Here is a 21,780-nt window from a genome sequence, read left to right on the forward strand (position 1 = left end):
CAAAGTCTCGGTCTGTTGCCCAGGCTGGAGTGCAGTGGTGCGATCTCGGCACACTTCAACCTCCGCCTCCCGGGTTCAAACAATTCTCTGCCTCAGCCTCCGGAGTAACTGCGATTACAGGCGCCCGCCACCACGCCCGGCTAATTTTTGTACTTTTAGTAGAGACGGGGTTTCACCATGCTGGCCAGGCTGGTCTTGAACTCCTGACCTCGTGATCCACCCGCCTCGACCTCCCAAAGTGCTGGGATTACAGGCGTGGGCCACCGCGCCCGACCGATCGCTTATATTTTTAAAAAGATGTTTTCTTCGTTTTCTAGCGCCTTTTACACCGCTACAAAGTTTCAAAGGCTTAATGCGATTACAACGGCCCCTGAGAGGTCGAGCTCCGCGGTGCAGCTCCCTAATGCGGGGCAACCTCAGAGGGGGCCTACCCTGCCCAGGATGAGCCGCGCCAGGTGGCGGGGGACGCTCCCGGGGGTCCTCGGGTCCTGGCTGGGGGAGGTGTTGTGGGATGCACGTACCCGGGATCAGGTGAGGCGAGTGCACTGCCGAGGCTGCAGCTGCCGCTGGCCATTGAGGAGCTTCTCCGCAACGGGCCCGCCAGGAGCCGGCCGGTTGGGGCGCAGCGCCTGCTCGTGACGCGTCTGGCCCTTGCTACGCCCGGCCCTGCAGGCGGGGAAGTCGTAAAGCTCCTCCCGGTAGCTTATGGGCGGCGGCAGCCGCGCCGAAGCTTGCGGACACAAAAAGGCCAGCTCAGCTGCCGGTTATATCCCCCCCGGCGGCCTGGGCCAGGCGTCCGCGCACGAGCGCTCCTGGAAGACCTGCAGCCCCGCCGCGAGTTCCGATCGGCTCCGCGTGAGGAGCGGGCTTCTGCGACGTCACAAGCGCGCGCCTTCGGTGACGTCGCAAGGATGGGCCTTGGAGCGATGTCACAGGCGGGGGCGTTCGGCGGCGTCACGGAGGTGGGAGTGTCAGTAGCTGAGCAGTTTTCTCTCCTGAGAGTGGAGCCTGGTAACCGCGACCTCCCCTCCAGGTCCTGTGTGTTGCTGGCTGGAGAAGGGTAGTTGACAAACTCAGACCCAGCGCAGTGTTTATGTCGGTCAAAAATACAAAAATATGTCCAGGCGCGACCAAGGCGGGAGGATCCCTTCAGGCCACGATCAGTCTAGCAACATGGTGCGACCCTGTTTTAGTAGTCCTACCTCAGCCCCCAGCTACTTGAACCCCAAGGTTCAAGGCTCCAATGAGCTATGGTCCCACCATAGCATTCCAGCCTGCGAGACTGAGGTAAACCCTGTCTAAAAAAGTAAAAAAAAGAACCTAAGTGTTCAACAGGGAGGGACTGCCAAATAAAACTGCGATCCCAGTACTTTGGGAGGCCGAGGCGGGAGGATGGCTGGCTTGGGCTGAGGAGTTCTAGACCAGCCTGGGCAACATGAAGAAACCCCGTCTCTACAAAAGATACAAAAATTGGCCGGGGGCGGTGCTCACGTGGCCTAATTTTTGTAATTTTTGTAGCGATGGGGGTCTCGCTGTGTTGCCCAGGCCAGTTTCGAGCTCCTGGGTTCAAGCGGTCTTCTCACCTTGGCCATCAGAGTCGTCAGGATTACAGGCGTGAGGGACTGTGCCCCGCCTGGGTTAGGCTGTTTAATAACAAGAAAGTGCTCCACCAGGCTTGGTGCCTCAAGCCTGTAATCCCAGCACTTTGGGAGGCCGAGGTGGGTGGATCACCTGAGGTCAAGAGTTTGAGACCAACCTGGCCATGGTGAAACTCAGTCTCTACAAAAAGTACAAAAATTAGCCAGGTGTGGTGGCACATGCCTGTCGTCCCAGCTACTCCTTGAACCCAAAGGCTGAGGTTACAGTGAGCTGAGATTGCACCACTGCACCCCAGCCTAGGCAACACAGCGAGACTCCAAAGTATGACACCAGCCTGGGCAATGTAGTGAAACCCTGTCTCTACAAAACAAAAAACCCAGGTGTAACTGTGTCCACCTGTGGCCCAGGCACTTAGGAGGCTGAGGTAGGAGGACTACTTGAGGCCAGGAATGAAAGCATGTCTCTAGATAGTTAACTAGCTAGCTAGATATGTAGTTTTCGACTTTTTTCCCTCGATTTGAACATGTTTTTCTAAAGTAGCATTCAACACATCAGCATTTTACAGTGTTATTAGTTGTTAATATGATTCTGTTTTTCTGAAATACAGTATCCTTCACAAGCAGTTTTGTCTTTCAAAGTACATAGATAGGTCCTCAAGTGAATTTGTCTGATGTTGGCGACCTTGGTACCATTTTCTCCAGTTGACTGGAATAGTCAGTCAATAATTTCAGGTTACTGTTGGCCTGAGAAGAAGAGCCCAAAGGCAACAAGCAAATGTGCTGGTGTCCAATCACCTTCTAGAAACATTTTCACTTTCCTGTAAGGTTTCCCTTGATGAACATAGAAGTAGTGTATGTAGAACTGACCCAGTGCTGCCGTGGCAACTTCGTATATTAGGCCAAATTTACATTTCTTACCTTTGTGAGAGGCACCCTGGTAGGCTAGTGGAGTTACACACGAAGTCTGATCTCAGCTGCACTGGCCAGAGATCCAACACGGTCCAATCAAATAACATTCTCTGAGCCTGTTTCTTAAGCTGTAAAATAAGAATAACAATTATACCTGTCTAAAAAGACAGCTTATTGTATTTGAGTGGTCTTTTATTTTCTACGAAGCTGTGTTTAACACGGTAATTATTTTTATTTCCATACCACGTTTGTGTTTTGTTTTGCTTTTCTTTTTGTTTTGAAATGGGGTCTATTTTTTTTTTTTTTTTTTTTTTTTTGAGATGGAGTTTTGCTGTTGTCTCCCAGGCTAGAGTGCAGTGGCAAGATCTCCGCTCACTGCAACCTCCACCTCCCAGGGTCAAGCGATTCTCCTGCCTCAGCCTCCTGAGAAGCTGGGATTACAGGTGCCCACCACCACACCCAGCTAATTTTTTTTTTTTTTTTTTTTTTTTTTGAGACGGAGTCTCGCTCTGTCACCCAGGCTGGAGTGCAGTGGCCGGATCTCAGCTCACTGCAAGCTCCGCCTCCCGGGTTCACGCCATTCTCCTGCCTCAGCCTCCCGAGTAGCTGGGACTATAGGCGCCCGCCACCTCGCCCGGCTAGTTTTTTGTATTTTTTAGTAGAGACGGGGTTTCACCGTGTTAGCCAGGATGGTCTCGATCTCCTGACCTCGTGATCCACCCGTCTCGGCCTCCCAAAGTGCTGGGATTACAGGCGTGAGCCACCGCGCCCGGCATTTTTATATATATTCTTAGTAGAGATGGGGTTACATCATGTTGCCCAGGCTTGTCTCAAACTACTGATGTCAAGTGATCCACCTGCCTCTGCTTCCCAAAGTGCTGGGATTATAGGCGTAAGCCACCACACCTGGCTTGTTTTTAAATAAGGGTTTCTTGGCCAGGTGCGGTGGCTCACGCTTGTAATCCCAGCACTTTGGGAGGCCAAGGTGGGTGGATCACCTGAGGTCGGGAGTTGAAGACCAGCCTGACCAACATGGAGAAACCCTGTCTCTACTAAAACTACAAAATTAGCCGGGCATGGTGGTGCATGCCTGCTGTCCCAGCTACTCGGGAAGCTGAGACAGGAGAATTGCTTGAACCCAGGAAGTGGAGGTTGCAGTGAGCCGAGATCGCACCAGTGCACTCCAGCCTGGGCAAGAAGAGCAAAAGTCCCGTCTCAAAATAAAAAAAAAAAGATTTTTTAAAATGATATTTTCAGTATTTTTATAGATATGTGAGCAGCGATCTTAATAGGACGTTACCTGACACTTTGCGGGACTAGACGGTGACAGAAGTAGCTGATTTGATCCGGATGTCTAATTTTTTTTTTTCTTTCTTTCTTTTTTTTTTTTTGGAGACAGTCTTGCTCTGTCACCCAGGCTGGAGTGCAGTGGCACGATTTTGGCTCACTGCTACCTCCACCTCCCAGGTTCAACCGATTTTTCTCCCTCAGGATCCGAGTAGCTAGGATTACAGGCACATGCCACCAGGCCAGGCTAATTTTTGTATTTTTGATAGAGACAGCAGTTCACCATGTTGGCCAGGCTGGTCTCAAACTCCTGACCTCAGGTGATCTACCTGCCTCGGCCTCCCAAAGTGTTGGGATTACAGGCATGAGCCACTGTGCCTGGCCCAGATGTCTCTAATTTTAACAAGAGATGTATTGCAGGATCATAGCAGATTGAGTTGCTGGTGTATCCAGAAGGAAGTAAGCATGGAACTCAGGATAGCTGTCCTGAGTAGAGTGTGTGCTGTGCTTGAATATCTTACTGCTCATTTATACACAGGCTTTCTTGTGACCGAGTCAACAGTATCTGTTTCATAAATAATGTAGCTTGCTTGCTTTCTTGCTTTCTTTCTCTCTTTCTCTTTTTTTTTTTTTTGAGACAGGGTTTTACTCTGTTACCCAGGCTGAAGTGTAGTGGTGCAATCGCAGCTCACCGCAACTTCAGCCTCCCAGGTTCAAGCAATTCTCCTGCCTCAGCCTCCCAAGTAGCTGGGATTACATGTGCCACCACTCTTGGCTAATTTTTGTTCTTTTTTTTTTTTTGAGATGGAGTTTCACTCTTGTTGCCCAGGCTGGAGTGCAATGGTGCGATCTTGGCTCACCGCAACCTTTGCCTTTCGGGTTCAAGCGATTCTCCTGCCTCAGCCTCCCAAGTATCTGGGTTTACAGGCATGCGTCACCATGTCCAGCTAATGTATTTTTAGTAGAGACAAGGTTTCTCTATGTTAGTCAAACTCACGACCTCAGGTGATGTACTCGCCTTGGCCTCTCAAAGTGCCGGCATCACAGGTGTGAGCCACCGCTCCTGGCCTAATTTTTGTATTTTTGGTAGAGATGGGGTTTCACCATGTTGGCAAGGCTGGTCTCGAATTCCTGACCTCAAGTAATCAGCCTGCCTCGGCCTCCCAAAGTGTTGGAATTATAGGCGTGAACCACCATGCCTGGCCAGCCCTATTTCTTTAAGCCTCCACATTTTGCACTTGTTAAAAGTATTTGAACATACAATTACCCAGCTTCCCTTGTTTATGTGTGCTTGAATTTTGTACAATCTTAAATATTTTTTTCCAATCTAAGCTTTATTTTACCCCGTTTCTTCTATATTTGTATAACTTTAGGTGGCTCTCTTCATTGAAAGTTTTTTCTCAAAAGCCTTAAAATAGATTATTGTTCTTGGCAGCAAGTTGAAAGCTATTTGAGGAGAAGGGGAGACTTATGATGATTCAAATGAAGCAACTAAAAAGTAATGAAGCAAGACAGAAGAAAAAGCAGTATTCACTTGCGCACATCCCAGAAGAATAACATTTCAGATATAACTAGAAAAAAAGTATGCTGAAGTTCGCAATACAGAAATAATTATTAATACTCAAAATAGCTTTAAAGCCCTGCTCAGATTTTGAATGTTGGGAATTGACCCGGAGGTGGCTGTAACCTAAGATGGTTCCTTCAGTAATGAGCATATGTTCTTTTTCAAGATGATGATGATTCTCCACCTTCTAAGAGACCAAAGACCATTGAGACACCACAGCCACCAGTCCCGTAACCTGCCAATGCTGGGCAACAGAAAGTGAGGGAGTTCAACTCTGGTAAGTTCTCAGTGAAATCCACTACCTTTTCCTTCATCTTCTGGACTCTCAGTGTGACTGATGAAAGTTACAACATTCTCTGCAGGGGGAAATGTGTTAGAACGTATTACTACATTTTAATCACATCTTTGTAAAGCCAGGAGCATTTTGAAAGTCACATTACAGACATTGTTTAAACATAGTTTGTATTTGCCAAAACATAGGACACTGTGTCATCTCGTATTAATTAGTTAGTTGGCTCAAAATTAGTGCTAATGACTTAGTAATTCAATGATTTCTCTTAGCTTTAAAACCCTTTTTATTTCAGAACTATTTCACCTCTTGGTTTTCATTTTTGCTATGTGTCACTGCCTGCCAGCTGCTAATTTATTAACTCCCAGTGAATCATGTGTCCTGTGAAGGGACTGAATGAGATGTTAGTGGCAAATTATGTTGATGATTTGTATTTTGAATAGTTTGAATAAATAGAACATTAAGCTTGTATACATTTTGAAAATAGTATTTTAATGTTCTACTGTCATAGTCACCATGATTGGATATATATTGAATTTATATGTACTTTAGGATATATTTTGAATTTGTATGTATATCTGTTAAGTTTTTTTTTTTTTTTTCTCCACGAAAATTAGACTCTGATTTATTGAGGCATCTGTTTGATGCCACGTTAGGTGGCCCAGGCTCTGTGTAGGGGGTGAGGTTAAAGCAAGAAGAAGGGTGGTGAGAGGCAGGGGTGCCAGGTTTAGGTTGGAATACCTGGGGGTACTCTGAGGCTCCCCAGGTTTCCTTGGTCCTGGCCGGCTGTGCTGCTGGCCTGGGCATCTGATGAGCCTGCAAGGGTGACTCCCAAGAGGTGAGTGGTCCAGGTAGGGCAGGGACTTTCAAGTCATGCTGTTTGTTGGCTTTGAATCCAGACTCGTACACTTGGTAGCTGTGAACTCTCCATGCCTCAGGGACCTGCAGAACTGAGCTCTGTCTGAGCCAGGTTCCATCCAGGCACTGCAGATCCATCCAGAGGGAAACCGCCCCAAGTTGCTCACTATTCAGTGCCTTCTCAAGCAGACCCTTGTCTCCTTCTAGGCCCTCACAATCCAGTGGAGGAGACGAAACTCATCTGCCTCTGTCCCTCTGGGCGCACCTCATGCCGGTGCATCTGTGGACCTGGGCCATGCTCCTGGGCTTCCGAAGTTGGAGAAAGCTGCCAGGCTCAGGTGGGTACCTCAGAGCAGCTGCTGCCCTCTGGACACAGTGACAAAAGAACCCTGTGGGTCTGGAGCCCTGGTCTGGGGCATTGGGCAAGGCTCTTGCACTTCTCTGAGCCCATTTCCCCATCTGGATAGTGTGCTGATTCTATCTCCCTGTGGGCACTGAGGGCTCAGTGTTGGAGAGTCAGCATCTGGGGTTTGGGCTGTAATTCCCCTTCAGCCCCGTAGCTAGGGGGAGCCAGGGACTTTATCGGGATTAACCTAGGTGTCATTCTAGCTTCCTGCCCCTGGCTTGGGTTCAGCATCTGAAGTAGTCTAGGCGGCAGGTGGTCCTGGTGGGGGTTGGGGCTTTTCCCCATTCTGAGGTCACACCCAGAGCCAGAAATGTTGGTGCCTGCTCTGGGCAAAGGTGGCAGCCTGTGCGACAAGAGCGAAACTCCGTCTCAAAAAAAAAAAAACAAAAAACCTTCCACCATTTCAAGGGGCTCACATCTCCCTAAGGGCCCGGTAATTGGCCTGATCTGGCCTGCAGTTGGCCCCCAGGGTGCAGGTAACACCCCACCTTACCTGGCTTCTTTCTGCCAGGGCCAATCTTCAGACCTCAGGACTTTCCAGCCTATCCCACCTCCCTCTCTGGCCAGCCTTGAGCCCTTGTGGGTCCAGCACATTTTCCAGGCTGTCTCCTGGTTGTCCTTCTGCCTCAAGGTCTGGATCATGCTGCTCCCCCTCCCATTCACCAAGACCCACAAGGACCACTCCACACCCAGCTCTGCCCCATCCCCTCAGATAGTCCTTTCTCTTTCCTCAGGTGGCCAGGTGCATATCTTGGTGTCAGGACCTTCACTGCACCTGGGAATGCCTACTGGTCACCTCGGTGACAGGACCAAGGCATTTACTTGATATGACTACCCTGGTTCACTGTCTACATGGCCAGGGAAGAAGTCAGTAATAGGCTTTTGACTTGCTGAAAGGATCAGTTCTCCTGGCCCCATGGTCTAGGGATGGAGGATGCTGCAGGAGATGCACCCCTCACTTCCCAGCTGAGGACTGTGGGTCATCTCAGGGCAATTTCACAGTCCCCACGTGCCCCACCCCCTCAGCTCTGCAAATACCAAGCAGTGCAGCCTGCCTAGGGGACAGTGGGCTCAGGGGTGCCCAGGTAGTCCCCAGAATGCCCTTGGCAGGCCCCTCACCTAGGTGCTCCCACAGCTCTGTAGCAAGAGTTCTAACCTTTTTTGACTGTGGAGCCTGCTGAGAATAAGCTGTGGACTGTTTTCCAGAAAGGCATGTACATGCTCTCCATGCAAAACCTTGCATTGCGGCCAAGCGCAGTGGCTCACGCCTGTAATCCCAGAACTTCGGGAGGCCAAGCCGGTCGGATCACCTGAGGTCAGGAGTTCGAGACCAGCGTGCCCAACATGGTGAAACCCCATCTCTACTAAAAATGCAAAAAATTAGGCGTGGTGGCAGCCACCTTACTGTGGCTTTACACCTTACAGGCTACTCTGGAGGCTAAGGCAGGAGATTCACTTGAACCCGGGAGGCAGAGGTTGCAGTGAGGTGAGATTGCACCACTGCTCTCCAGCCTTGGTGACAAGAGCGAAACTCCATCTCCAAAAAAAAAACCCTTGCATCCTTTCAGGGGGCTCACACTTCCCTAAGGGCCCGGTAGTTGAACCCCTTGGACCTGAGGGTGAGAAACCTTGCTTCAGTTCTTCCCTGGGTGATCAGCCCAGGGTAAAGAAGGAGAAGCCAAAAAGGAGGACCCATGAGAAGGGCCCCCTCCAGGAGTTTGAGGCCCACTCCCTCCTCCCCTGCCTGTCCTCTGTCCAGGTCTCCTCCCTGCTGTGCCCCACTCCTGGGGCCATAACCATTTGGAGCTGTGTTTTTCTACAGGCTCCTGGGCACAAAGTGGGCAGGCTCACCTGGAGGGGATCAGAGTAACATGGCAGGAAATGAGGGGGAAAGCTGCCCTGGAACCGCGCCTCTCTTCCCCCTCATGTCACTGGGGTGCACTCCTCCCTCACCTCACTGAGGCAGCCACATGGGTTCCATGTGAGTGCTGTCCTGCTTCCTCTGCTGCCTCTTTTTTTCCTTAGGGCTATCATAAAACTTTCTCTTTCCCAGCTCTGCCAATCTGGTGGGACATTGGGCTTCCCTCTCACAGGGTCCTGGGGACAGGCCCATCCTGTATCATACCTGCAGAGAGACCCTGTTTTTCTCCAGGGCCTGGGGAGCAGCCAGGTTCCATGAGTGAAACGCAGATCTGAACCATACCAAGCTGGGGTTGGGGTCCACACTCCTCTACTGAGAAGGAGCTAGGGATTGCAGCTAGGTGAGAGGGAGAGTGGGCAGAGCCAGACCAGACCAGGACTGATCCCCTGGAAAAAGCCTGCCTTGGGGAGTGCTGGGTGCGGTGGCTCACTCCTGTAATCCCAGCAGTTTGGGAGGCTGAGACAGGTGGATCACTTGAGGTAAGGCGTTCAAGTCTAGCCTGGGCAACATGGCAAAACCCCATCTCTACTTAAAATATAAAAATTAGCTAGGCATACTATGTTCCTGTAATCCCAGCTACTCAAGAGGCTGAGGCAGGAGAATTGCTTAAACTGGGGAGGCAGAGGTCGAAGTGAGCCGAGATTGTGCCACTGCACTCCAGTCTGGGAGACAGAGTGAAACTGTGTTCAAACAAAAACAAAAACAAAAAACACCATAATATGGCTTTGGCAGAGAGCCTGGCCAGGCAGTGCCTTCCCTTGGGTTTCTCCTGGGTAGGCCTCTGCCAGGAGGAGGCGCTTCGTTTTGCCTGTCCATGGCCCACAGCAATGGAATGTCTGCTTCCGAGGGTTGGGTGGGGGACTGCTGGCAGAACTGGAAACTTCTTCAGGTGGGTTTTTTTGTTTTGTTTTGTTTTTGTTTTCGAGATGGAGCCTTGGTCTGTCACCCAGGCGGGAGTGCAGTGGTGCAATCTCAGTTCATTGCAGCCTCCACCCCCCCACCCTGGGTGCAAACAATTCTCATGTCTCAGCCTCCTGAGTAGCTGAGATTACAGGTATGTGCCACTGTGCCCGGCTAATTTTTGTATTTTTTGTAGAGACGGCATTTCACCACGTTGGCCAGGCTGGTCTCGAACTCCTGACCTCAAGTGATCTGCCCTCCTCAGCCTCCCAAAGTGTTGGGATTACAGACATGAGCCACTGAGCCCAGCCCCTTCAGATGGGTTTTGAGGCTTCACTACAATACTAGTTTCCCGTGGCTGCTGCAACAAATTACCACACAGTGACTTGAAACAACACGAATGTATTCCCTTACAGTTCTGAAGACCAGAATTCTAAAGTAAGTCCCACTGAAGCAAGGTGGGAGCAGGGTTGTTGCCTTCCGAGGCTCTGCAGGAGAATCTGTCTCCTGGCCCTGGAGGCGGCCTGCACTTCTCAGCTTGTGCTGCATGTCCTGAATGACTGGAGTTTCCTGCTTCCGTCACTACACCTCCCACCCTCTCCATCACCTTCTCTGCTCTTATAAGGATCCGGGTGAGTACATTAACCCCGCCAGTACAAGCCAGCCAAAGACCCTTAACTTCATTATATCTGCAAAGCCCCTTTTGCCATACAAGGTCATGTTCACCAGTTTCCGGGATTAGGATATGGGCATCTTGGGGGCATCAGCCTGCTACAGCTAGGCTGCAAAACTGTTACACCCTCCTGGTGTTGCAAAGATTGAGAGAAAAAGGGTTGGCATTTTTTGCTCAGGGGTCCCTCTTAAACTTGTACCTTTAAGGTCTGGGGTCCCTTTTAACCTTGTTTTTGTTTTTGTTTTTTTTTTTTGAGGTGGAGTGTTGCTCTGTCGTCCAGGCTGGCAGTGGCATGGTCTTGGCTCACTGCAACGTCTGCTTCCTGGGTTCAAGTGATTCTCCTGCCTCAGCCTCCTGAGTAGATGGGACTATAGGCACCCACCACCATGCCTGGCTGTTTTGTATTTTTGGTAGAGATAGGTGGGGTGTGGGAGGGGGTTTTGGCTATGTTACCCTGAGCTCAAAGAGATCCGCCTGCCTCTGCTGCTGAAGTGCTAGGATTACAGGCCTGCACCACCACACCCGGCTGCTGTAAAGACTTATTTCCGCACAGCTGAGACAAGTTTTAGGAAGTTTGCTAAAAGACCCCTGGAGACCTCCTCTTTGTGGCCTCCCTGTTACCGTGTTTAATTGATTGAACTTTTCTGCCCTCTTGCTTTCTGCTTCCTGGGTTCAAGTGATTCTCCTGCCTCAGCCTCCTGAGTAGATGGGACTATAGGCACCCACCACCATGCCTGGCTGTTTTGTATTTTTTGGTAGAGATAGGTGGGGGTGGGGAGGGGGGTTTTGGCTATGTTACCCTGAGCTCAAAGAGATCCGCCTGCCTCTGCTGCTGAAGTGCTAGGATTACAGGCCTGCACCACCACACCCGGCTGCTGTAAAGACTTATTTCCGCACAGCTGAGACAAGTTTTAGGAAGTTTGCTAAAAGACCCCTGGAGACCTCCTCTTTGTGGCCTCCCTGTTACCGTGTTTAATTTGATTGAACTTTTCTGCCCTCTTGCTTTTCAACTTCTCTAATAGTCTCTCATTAAACCAATTCTAAGAACCACCAAAAAAGGGAAAAATTTTTTTCAAAGCAGTAAAATGATGTGGACTGTTAGAATGTAAAATATATGAAATAAGTTCTTACATGTTAGTGCTGCTCTGACATAGGGACATATTATTGAGAATCAGCTTTTGCTCAGTTTTCAGAGAAATGGAATAATCGTATCGCTGATCTACATAAGCAAGTTGAAGAATTGTCTGAAAGAAAATATGGTATGTCTAAACTGGAAAAGTCCTGTAATCCTGTGTTCATGAGCATTTACACAGTGGAGTTACTCTTCATCATGGGGGTACCGTGGACAGGCCCAGGGCTGCCGGTGAGTCATGCCTCCTTACACGTTTCTCCTTGTCAGGTGCTTTGTAGTGTCTAAATATTGGAAACATTCTCTGTTTCTAAATTGCTACAAAGCTAAGGAAAAGTTGTGTTTCTTTAATTATTAGAATTTTTTTAAACTTTCAGCATGGAGATTGGGAATTTATTTACATATGTATTGCAAAGCCCTTCATCTTAGGGATTTCATTGAATTATTATTATTATTATTTTTTGAGACAGAGCCTCACTGTGTCACCCAGGCTGGAGTACAGTGGTGTGATCTCTACTCACTGCAACCTCTGCCTCCCGGGTTCAAGCAGTTCTCTGCCTCAGCCTCCTGAGCAGCTGGGATTACAGGCGCCAGCCACCACGCCTGGCTGATTTTTGTATTTTTAATAGAGATGGTATCATGATCTTGGCCAGGCTGGTCTTGAACTCCTGACCTACTGATCCACCTGCCTCAGCCTCCCAAAGTGCTGGGATTACAGGTGTGAGCCACCATGCCTGGCCAAATGTTATTTTTTAAAATGAATTGTTTCTCTTAGTCTGCTTCATTAAATTTGGTATTCATCCAGGTGTGGTGGCTCACGCCTGTAATCCCAGCACTTTGGGAGGTCGAGACAGGCAGATACTTGAGGTCGGGAGTTCAAGACCAGCCTGACCAACATGGAGAAACCCCGTCTCTACTAAAAATACAAAATTATATGGGCGTGGTGGCACATGTCTGTAATCCCAGCTACTCGGGAGGCTGAGGCAGGAGGATCGCTTTAACCCGTGAGGCAGAGGTTGTGGTGAGCCGAGATTGCACCATTGCACTCTAGCTTGGGCAAAAGGAGCAAAACTCCATCTCAAAATAAATAAATAAATAAATAAAAATTCAGTACTCACCAAGGTGCCCCTATTGTCTCTGCTTTTATCTTGATGCATCACTGAGTTGACATTAGATTTCAAATTCGTCATTGCACTTATACTATTCTATCCTGAAGCCACCTTTATATAATGATGAAAGAAATTAGCAATTTGTTATTATCCTCTGTCTGTTGGTGTATATCAAGTGCTTACCTAAAAAGAGCAATAACCAAAGTGCTTACCTAAAAAGAGCAATAACCAGTGGAAAACATCATGTGTTTTACTGTTTTTATTTGGATGACTACTTGTAACCTTCTAGCAAACTATAAAATTGTATGAGATGCAGAATTTTGACTGAATTGTCTTAAGTGAACGTTTAATCATGATAAATCATATTGATGGTATTTATGTTAATATACTTAAGTGAACATTTTTTTCTTCATCATGAATAATATAACGTACTCCTCAATGAAAATCTAGAATTAAATTTGCTAGTGAATTCAGTAACATTTCCATAATATTTTTAGTTATGTGCTTAAGGTTCTCTTAGTGTTTCTCCCACTTTTTAATAGCTTGTGCCTTTTTTGCGTTTGTTTTTTTTTGGTTCATTTTAAAGTAAAAATCTCACAACATGTGATACCTGGAACCAGTGTAACGGTCTCACCTGGTGGTAAGACCGTAGGCTCTGGGGACACAGGCTGGCCATGTCTCTTCTCCTGTCTGAGCTTTAGTGTCCTCTTTTGTGGTCATGAGAACTGAAGATCTATCCTGAAGATTTGATAAGACACTAAAGTGCTTCATATAATACCAGGCATATACATGCACAGTAAATGCTTCCTCCTTACATTTTTATTGATTGATTGATTGAGACAGAATCTTGCTGTTTCACCCAGGCTGGAATGCAGTGGTGTGATCGTGGTTTCTGCAACATCTGCCTCCTGGGTTCAGGCAATTCTCTTGTCTCAGCCTCCTGAGTAGCTGGGCTTACAGGTGCCTGCCACCATGCCTGGTTAATGTTTGTATTTTTAGTAGAGACAGGATTTCACCATGTTGGGCAGGCTGGCCTCGAACTCCTGACCTCGTGATCTGCCTGCCTCAGCCTTCCAAAGTGCTGGGATTAAAGGCATCAGCCGCCGTGTCCAGCCTGTCTTTTCTTATCACAACCACCCTTGGTGATGAAATGTTAAATAAGTACTAGTGGATATTATTTTGCTTAATGTTGCCTAGTGAATATTAAGTATTCTTACCTTTCAGAAATGAACTTACGAATTCAACAGGTGAAGATTTACAGTTTGATTAAACAGCTTCAGGAGGTAGGTCTTCAATCTTAAGTCAGATTAGAAGATTATGTGAAATAATTATTTAAGGTTTAACATTGAATTCTTTTAATGGTACCCTCCACATGAAATAATATGCCTCTAAGTATTAATTATGTGCCAGGACAAGAGAATTCATGTTGTCAAAATTCTCATACTCTCTAGGACAGTGAACTCATTTTCTTTTTATTAACCCATTACAAATACATGTAAATATTGCATTTACGGGGTAGACAGAACCGGAAGAACAGTATTTGTCCTACTTTTGAGATGCAAGATTTATCTAGTGTAATGCATTGAACAGATTATTATTGAAGTCTACACCGGTCAACTGAACAAGCATTTGTCATATGTCCATGATACGTAGGACAGAAGGTTTTCTTTTAGAGTGTGGAGCCATGCATATTATCTTTTAATTAGATTTAGTTAGATAGGTTTTTAAAGAAATAGAAGTATAATTGATTTTCTTGTTTTGGCTCTGGAGTGGGGACGATACAGAATGGAATGACACTGTTTAGATTTGCTAAAATGGAAGGATAGCCAGTGAGATCATATCCCATCTCCCTGGACCTTTGGCTTTTACAGGTTGAGCTATAAGAACAATTAGAAAAATGGATATCATTTAAACACAGTATGTAGAAAAGAATAATTTCTACATATTGTGAATAATTGCACCTGCTAGCAGTTCTTTTTTTTTTTTTTTTTTTTAGATGGAGTTTTGTTTTGTTGCCCTTGCAGTGCAGTAGTGTGTTCTCAGCTCATGGCAAGCTTTACCTTCTGGGTTTAAGCAATTCTACCTGCCTCAGCCTCCCAAGTAGCTGGGATTACAGGCACCTGCAACCATGCCTTCCTAATTTTTGTAATCATAGTAGAGTTGAGGTTTCACCATGTTGGCCAGGCTGGTCTTGAACTCCTGACCTCATGTGATTTATCCACATTGGCCTCACAAAGCGCTGGGATTACAGGCATGAGCCACTGGGCTTGGCCATAATTTTTTTAATAATGTTGTTTTATTTTAGGAAAGTAAATACAATGAGCAGGACTTAGCTCCAGTTTTCTCTTACTGTTTTTTGTTTGTCTGTTTTGTTTTGTTTTGAGATAGAGTTTTAGCTCTTGTTGCCTGGGCTGGCGTGCAATTCCGTGATCTTGGCTCACTGCAGCCTCCACCTCAAGCGATTCTCCTTCTTCAGCCTCCTGAGTAGCTGGGATTACAGGCGCCCTCCCCAATGTCTGGCTCCTTTTTGTATTTTTACTAGAGATGGGGTTTCACTGTTAGCCAGGCTCGTCTCGAACTCCTGACCTCAGGTGATTCACCCGCCTTGGCCTCTCAAACTGCTGGGATTACGGGTGTGAGTCACGACAACCGGCTTTAATGGGATATTTCACTACAGACTTTGATAAACAGAATATTAGCATTTTTGCTGTTGTTTTTATTTCAGTCATTATTTAAGGTTTAACATTGAATTCTTTTAATGGTACCCTCCACATGAAATAATATGCCTCTAAGTATTAATTATGTGCCAGGACAAGAGAATTCATGTTGTCAAAATTATCATACTCTCTAGAACAATGAACTCATTTTCTTTTTATTAACCCATTACGAATACATGTAAATATTGCATTTACGGGTAGACAGAACTGGAAGAACAGTATTTGTCCTACTTTTGAGATGCAAGATTTATCTGGCATAATGCATTGAACAGAGTATAATTGTTCAATGTTTTGAACAATAATATTTTTATTTTATTGCTATTTTTCTTTAGACTCAATTATATTAACAGAAGTAAAGATAAAAGTATAGAAGTTAAAGACCAATACAGATTTAATAGTTATTCTATTCTACATATTGTGTTTAAATGATATCCCTTTTTCTTTTTGTCCTTATAACTCAAGCTGTAAAAGCCAAAGGTCCAGTGATGATCCCATACCCTTTTTTCCAGTGTCATGTTGAAGATCTTTATGTAGAAGGCCGTTCCAAAGGAACTTTTTTTTTGTGGTGGGGGATGGGGTTTTCATTCTTCTTGCTGAGGCGGGAGTGCAATGGCGTGATCCTGGCTCACTGCAACCTCTGCCTCTTGGGTTCGTGTGATTCTCCTACCTCAGCCTCCCGAGTAGGTGGGATTACAGGCGCCCACCATCATGCCAGCCTGATTTTTGTATTTTCAGTAGAGGTGGGGTTTCAGCATGTTGGCCAGGCTGGTCTTGAACTCCTGACCTCAGATGATCCTTCCTGCCTCAGCCTCCCAAAGTGCTGGGATTACAGATGTGAACCACTATGCCCTGCCAGGAATTTTTTTTAAGAAGACTGTCTACTAATGGAATTCCTGGCCTGGAGAGGATATTGCTGTCAAAGGAATGGATTCATTTTTTTATTAAAAGTTAAGACTCTTGGATTCTTATTGGACTCTCCTCTCTGTTCTGAGTAATAAATTTTTTTTTATTGTTGACAAATATTTATTCACCACCAGGGTTATATTTAATTAAGTCTGAGTTATTTTATGGTTTTTGTTTTGTTTTTTTTTGAGATGGAGTTTTGCTGTCCTTGCCCAGGCTGAAATGCAATGGTGCGATCTCGATTCCATGCAATGTCTGCCTCCTGGGTTCAAGCGATTCTCCTGCCTCAGCCTCCCGAGGAGCTGGCATTACAGGCATGTGCCACTATGCCTGTCTAATTTTGTATTTTTAGTAGAGTTGGGGTTTGTCTATGTTTGTCAGACTGGTCTTGAACTCCCGACCTCGGGTGATCTGCCTGCCTCAGCCTCCCAAAGTGCTGGGATTACAGGCGTGAGCCACTGCACCGGGCCTATTTTAGGTATTTTTATCTTCCACTTTTTAATTTATCTGGGTCCAACATTGAGTAAGTCATGCCAGTGTTAGCTTTTAAAACGTGAAGACTGCCCTCACCTGACTGGCACGCAATTGACATTTTCTTTCACAGTTTTCTGCTACTTTTGCTAAAGAAAATAGTATCCATGTCTTGTTTTTAAGCCTGAGATTTTTTTTTTTTTTTTTTTTTTTTTGAGGCGGAGTCTCGCTCTGTAGCCCGGGCTGGAGTGCAGTGGCTGGATCTCAGCTCACTGCAAGCTCCGCCTCCCAGGTTTACGCCATTCTCCTGCCTCAGCCTCCCGAGTAGCTGGGACTACAGGCGCCCGCCACCTCGCCCGGCTAGTTTTTTGTATTTTTTAGTAGAGACGGGGTTTCACGGTGTTCGCCAGGATGGTCTCGATCTCCTGACCTCGTGATCCGCCCGTCTCGGCCTCCCAAAGTGCTGGGATTACAGGCTTGAGCCACCGCGCCCGGCCAGCCTGAGATTTTAAAGCCTATGTGGGAATAAATGATTTTTATAGATGTGTAGAGAAAGATAGTCTTGAATGCAATGTGATATTAAAGGATCCCCATTTAAGATTATTGTAATATGTTTCAAAGACCTGTGGGTTGCAAAGTTACCAGTTTATTTGTGAGGACATATCCTCCACGAAGTACCTGATGAGACCATTTGCAATTATTATTTTGTTTGGTTAATGTATAGAAACCTCAAAAGAAGATTTAGCTGGTGCAACAAGCATCCCGATTGTCTTGTCTTTTCTTAATTAATTAATTAATTAATTATTTTTTTTCCCTCCTGAGATGGAGACTTGGTCTTTCACTTAGGCTTAGAGTACAGTGGCATGATGTTGGCTCCCTGCAATCTCTGCCTCCTGGGTTCAGGCAATTCTCCTGCCTCAGCCTCCTGAGTATCTAGGATTACAGGCATCTGCCATCACACTTGGCTAATTTTTGTATTTTTTAGTAGAGACGGGGGTTTCACCATGTTGGTCAGGCTAGTCTCGAACTCCTGACCTCAAGATCTGCCTACCTCGGCCTCCCAAAGTGCTGGGATTACAGGTGTGAGCCACGGTGCCCAGTCTGTCCTTTTCCTTTTCACACCCACCCCTTGGTGATGAAATGGTTAAATATGTACTAGTGGATATTACATTTTGCTGAATATTGCCTAGTGAATATTAAGTATTTATTCTTACCTTTCAGAGATGAACTTATGAATTCAACAGGTGAAGATTTACAACTTGATAAATCAGCTTTGTGAGGTAGGTCTTCAGTCTTTAGTCAGGTTAGAAGATTATGTGAAGTAACGTTTAACATTAATTTCTTTAATGGTAGCTTTCACATGAAATAATAATGCCTCTAAGTATTAATTATGTGCCAGGACAGGAGAATTGCATGTTTTCAAAATTCCTCATACTCTCTAGAACAAAACTCATTTTCTTTTTATTAACCCATTTTTAAATATGTGTAAATACTACATTTTGGGTAGACAAAACTGAAAGAACAGTATTTGTCCTACTTTTGAGGTGTAAGATTAATGTGGCGTAATGCATCGAAAGGTTATTATTGATAGTCTACACCAGTCAGCTGAACAAGCATTCATCAAATTGTCCATGATACTCAGGACATAAGAAGTTTTTTTTTACTAGGTATGGAGCCGTGCATATTATCCTTTAATTAGATGATTTAGTTAGATATGTTTTTAAAGAAATCTGAAATATAAATTGATTTTGCTTGTTTTTGGCTGGGGGGAGGCGGTGGAGCTGGAGTGAGTGGGGAGACGAAACAGAGATGGAATCACACTGTATTGCGAATTACTAAAATGGAAGAAGGATTGCAGCAAGATCATATCCCTAGTCCCTCCCCATAGCAAATGTCATGTGCTAGCTGTTGTGTGTGTGTGTGTGTGTGTGTAGTGTTTTTTTTAAGATGGAGTTTTTGTTCTGTCACCCATGCTGGGAGTGCAGTGGTGTGATCTCAGCTCATGGCAAGTCTCACCTCCTGGGTCCAAGCAATTCTCCCTGCCTTAGCCTCCTGAGTAGCTGGTTTGGATTACAGGCCCCAGCCACCACGCCTGCCCCGAATTTTGTATTTGTAGTAGCGTTTGGTTTCACCATGTTGACCAGGCTGGCCTCGAACTCCTGACCTCAGGAGATTCACCGGCCTCAGCCTCCCAAAGTGCTGGATTATGGGTGTACAGTCACTGCACTTGGATTTAATGGGATATTTCACTGTAGACTTTGATAAACAGAATATTAGCCATTTATGGTGTTCTTTTTATTTTACTCATACTATTTTTCTTTGGACTCATTACAATAACAGAATTAAAGATTCAAAGAAGTATAAAAGTTAAAGACCAATACAGATTTAATAATTATTCTTTTCTACATATTGTGTTTTAAATGACATCCTTTTTCTTTTTGTTCTTATAGCTACCAACTGTAAAAGCCAACGGTCCGGGGATGATCCCAATACTGATTTTTTTCCAGTCTCATGTTGAAGATTTTTATGTAGAAGTTTCTTCTCCAAAGGAATGTTTTTTTTTTTTGAGACAGAGTTTTCACTCTTGTCGCCCAAGGCTGGAGTGCAATTGCGTGAACCTTGGCTCACTGCAACCTCTGCCTCCTGGGTTCAAGTGACTCTTCTAGCCTTAGCCTGCGCCGAGTTGCTGGATTTTACAAGGTGCCCAGCACCATGCCAGCTAATTTTTGTATTTTTTTAGTGGAAATGGGTTTCGCCATGTTGGCCAGGCCGGTCTCGAACTCCTGACCTCAGGTGATCTTCCTGCCTCAGAACTCCCAAAGTGCTCTGGGATTAGCGGCGTGGAACCCAATGCCCGGCCAGAAAATGTTTTTTTTTAAGAAGGCTGTCTACTAGTGGAGTTCCTGGGCCTGAGAGGATATTACTTTCCAAGGAAAGGATTTCTTTCATTATTTTAAGGGTTAGATTCCTGGGATTCTTTACTGGAATCTTAATCTCTGTTCTGAACCCCCCCCACGTGTAATCCCATCTTTTTTATTGTTGACCAATAGCCATTCACCACTAGGGTTGGTTTTTTAATGAAATCTGAGTTATTTAACTATGGCTTATGGCTTTTTTTTTTCTTTTGAGACCGATGTTTTGCTTCTCAATTGCCCCTGGCTTGAGGGCAATTGTTTGTGATCTCAGGTCATCACTTTCTCTGCTTTGCTGGGTTCAAGCTTTGTTTCTCCTGCTCGGCGGCCTATCCTGCGTAGCTGGGTTTAACAGGCAACGCGCCACCAATGGCCAGCTAATTGGTTGTAATTTTAAGTAGAGAAGGTGTTTCAACCAGGTTGACCAGGCTGGTCTCGAACTCCTGACTCTTGGGTGATTTCCACCCGCCGCGTCCTGTCCAAAATGCTAAGATTACGGCACTTTAAATCCTGTGCACCGTTGCCCAGCCTGGGGCCTGCTTTCTGTTCATTCTCTTTTTCTTTTTTTTTTTTTCATTAGCAGTTTAAAATTGGTGACATATTTACAGACCACAAGCAAACAAGACTATTTAGCTCAGCTTTGGAAAATAGGTGTGAGCCCATGTATGATTTTCCTAGTTTCTCCTCCCCCTTCGCTTTTGGCTCGCGTGTTAGAGAATGTTTAATTGTTTTTCTCTCTTTCAAATCTTTTTTCCCCATTTCTTTGTTTTTGTTTTTTTTTTATTAGAGACGGGAGTCTCGCTCTGTCACCCAGGTCATGGAGTGCAGTGGCCGGATCTCCAGCTCACTGCAAGCTCCACCTCGCCGGGGTTTTGACGCCCATTCTCCTGCCTCAGCCTCCCGAGTTAGCTGGGTGGACTACAGGCCGCCTGCCACCGTCGCTCCGGGCTTTAAGTTTTTGGTATTTTTAGTAGAGATGGGGTTTCACTGTGTTTAGCCAGGAAGATCTCGATCTTCCTGAACCTCGGTGAATCCGCCCGTCTCGGGCCTCCCAAAGTGCTGGGATTAACAGGCTTGATCCAACCAGCGCCCCGGCGTCCCCATTTCTTTGGCAGATATTTTTACTTTGATCTTGGAAGAGTAGTCGAGAGAGCTGTTTTTAGGACTCTTTGAAAGGTACAATATGGATGACAGTCTAGCTAATGGTAACCAGATCCAGGGGAGGAGCCGGGGTCAGTGTGAGCTGGGCATCAGTTCAAATTAGTCAAAAGCACTGGTACTCGGTGGCATGAATACAAGGAACACACAAATTGTTTCAAACATCATCCTGGAACGGATACTGACATCACCTCAGAATCTTGGGGAATACACATAGCCCTAAGAACGCATTCCCTCTAATGACCCTATAAAGATTCTTTGAAAATAATACCCATAGCAAATTTCCTAGCCCCGCTTGCCTGCTTATTTATCTTTGAAACCATGCCTCTCGTGGAGCTCCACAGTCCCCAGAGGATTCTGCATTTGCAAAGTGCTGAAAGCTGAGAGACTGGGTCTTTGGTGGACCTCCCAGTAGGTCTGCTTTTCCTCTACTCCATTGTTCCTTTTTATTTCCCCGGCAACTGGCCATTGCTGTTTAAAAATGAATGGGTTGGTTCTTTTGCCGTTTAAGTTGTTTGGTAGTGGTGGTGTACAGGATTTGGGTTTTTCTGAATACATATGTCCGCAGCTGGTATGACCTTGAGTTGGGTGGTTTGGGGAGGAGCTGTTATTAGGGCTGGTCTGGAGCTATTGAGTTAGATTGTATGGATACTCACAGCTCGACAGTTGAGGAAATGCTGTTCTCATTGTGCGCCTTTGTGGAGTCTGTGTGTGGCCCTTTTAGAGTGGGTTGGAGAGTGAGTGGGGCCAAAGTTAAATGAGATCTTATTTTTTTAGGTGCTTTTGATAAGTAGCCCTGCACTACAGATTCCATTGTGACTTTTTTCCTTAACTGCCGTATTTCTCTGCCAAGCCCTTTGTCTCTCTTCGCATGCCTTGGATGGTCCCAGCACCTCTTGGTTTGAAGTTTACCATAAGTGCTGCTGCTCTGTGGTTTTAAGGGTGTCCCCCAAGAGTTTAATGTGCTGGAAACTCA

General features: G+C 46.0%; 1 long non-coding RNA gene across 11 annotated transcripts in view; it reads left to right on the forward strand.

Annotated features, from left to right (window-relative positions):
* The first annotated feature begins 998 nt into the window (after nucleotides 1-998).
* Nucleotides 999-21,780, forward strand: part of LOC126950266 (uncharacterized) — an 81,317-nt gene continuing 60,535 nt past the window's right edge. For 6 of the 11 annotated variants that reach the window (XR_007724105.1, XR_007724112.1, XR_007724113.1 and 3 more), the window contains exons 1-6: nucleotides 999-1,287; nucleotides 5,525-5,635; nucleotides 6,713-6,843; nucleotides 10,149-10,364; nucleotides 11,592-11,664; nucleotides 13,868-13,926. This is a non-coding gene — a long non-coding RNA (uncharacterized LOC126950266). Of the gene's footprint in view, nucleotides 1,288-5,524; nucleotides 5,636-6,712; nucleotides 6,844-10,148; nucleotides 10,365-11,591; nucleotides 11,769-13,867; nucleotides 13,927-17,955; nucleotides 18,015-21,780 lie in introns of all 11 variants that reach the window. The other 5 variants (XR_007724111.1, XR_007724107.1, XR_007724108.1 and 2 more) reach the window with 4 other exon arrangements.

Source organism: Macaca thibetana, chromosome 3 (assembly GCF_024542745.1).
Source record: "Macaca thibetana thibetana isolate TM-01 chromosome 3, ASM2454274v1, whole genome shotgun sequence".
Taxonomy (NCBI): domain Eukaryota; kingdom Metazoa; phylum Chordata; class Mammalia; order Primates; family Cercopithecidae; genus Macaca; species Macaca thibetana.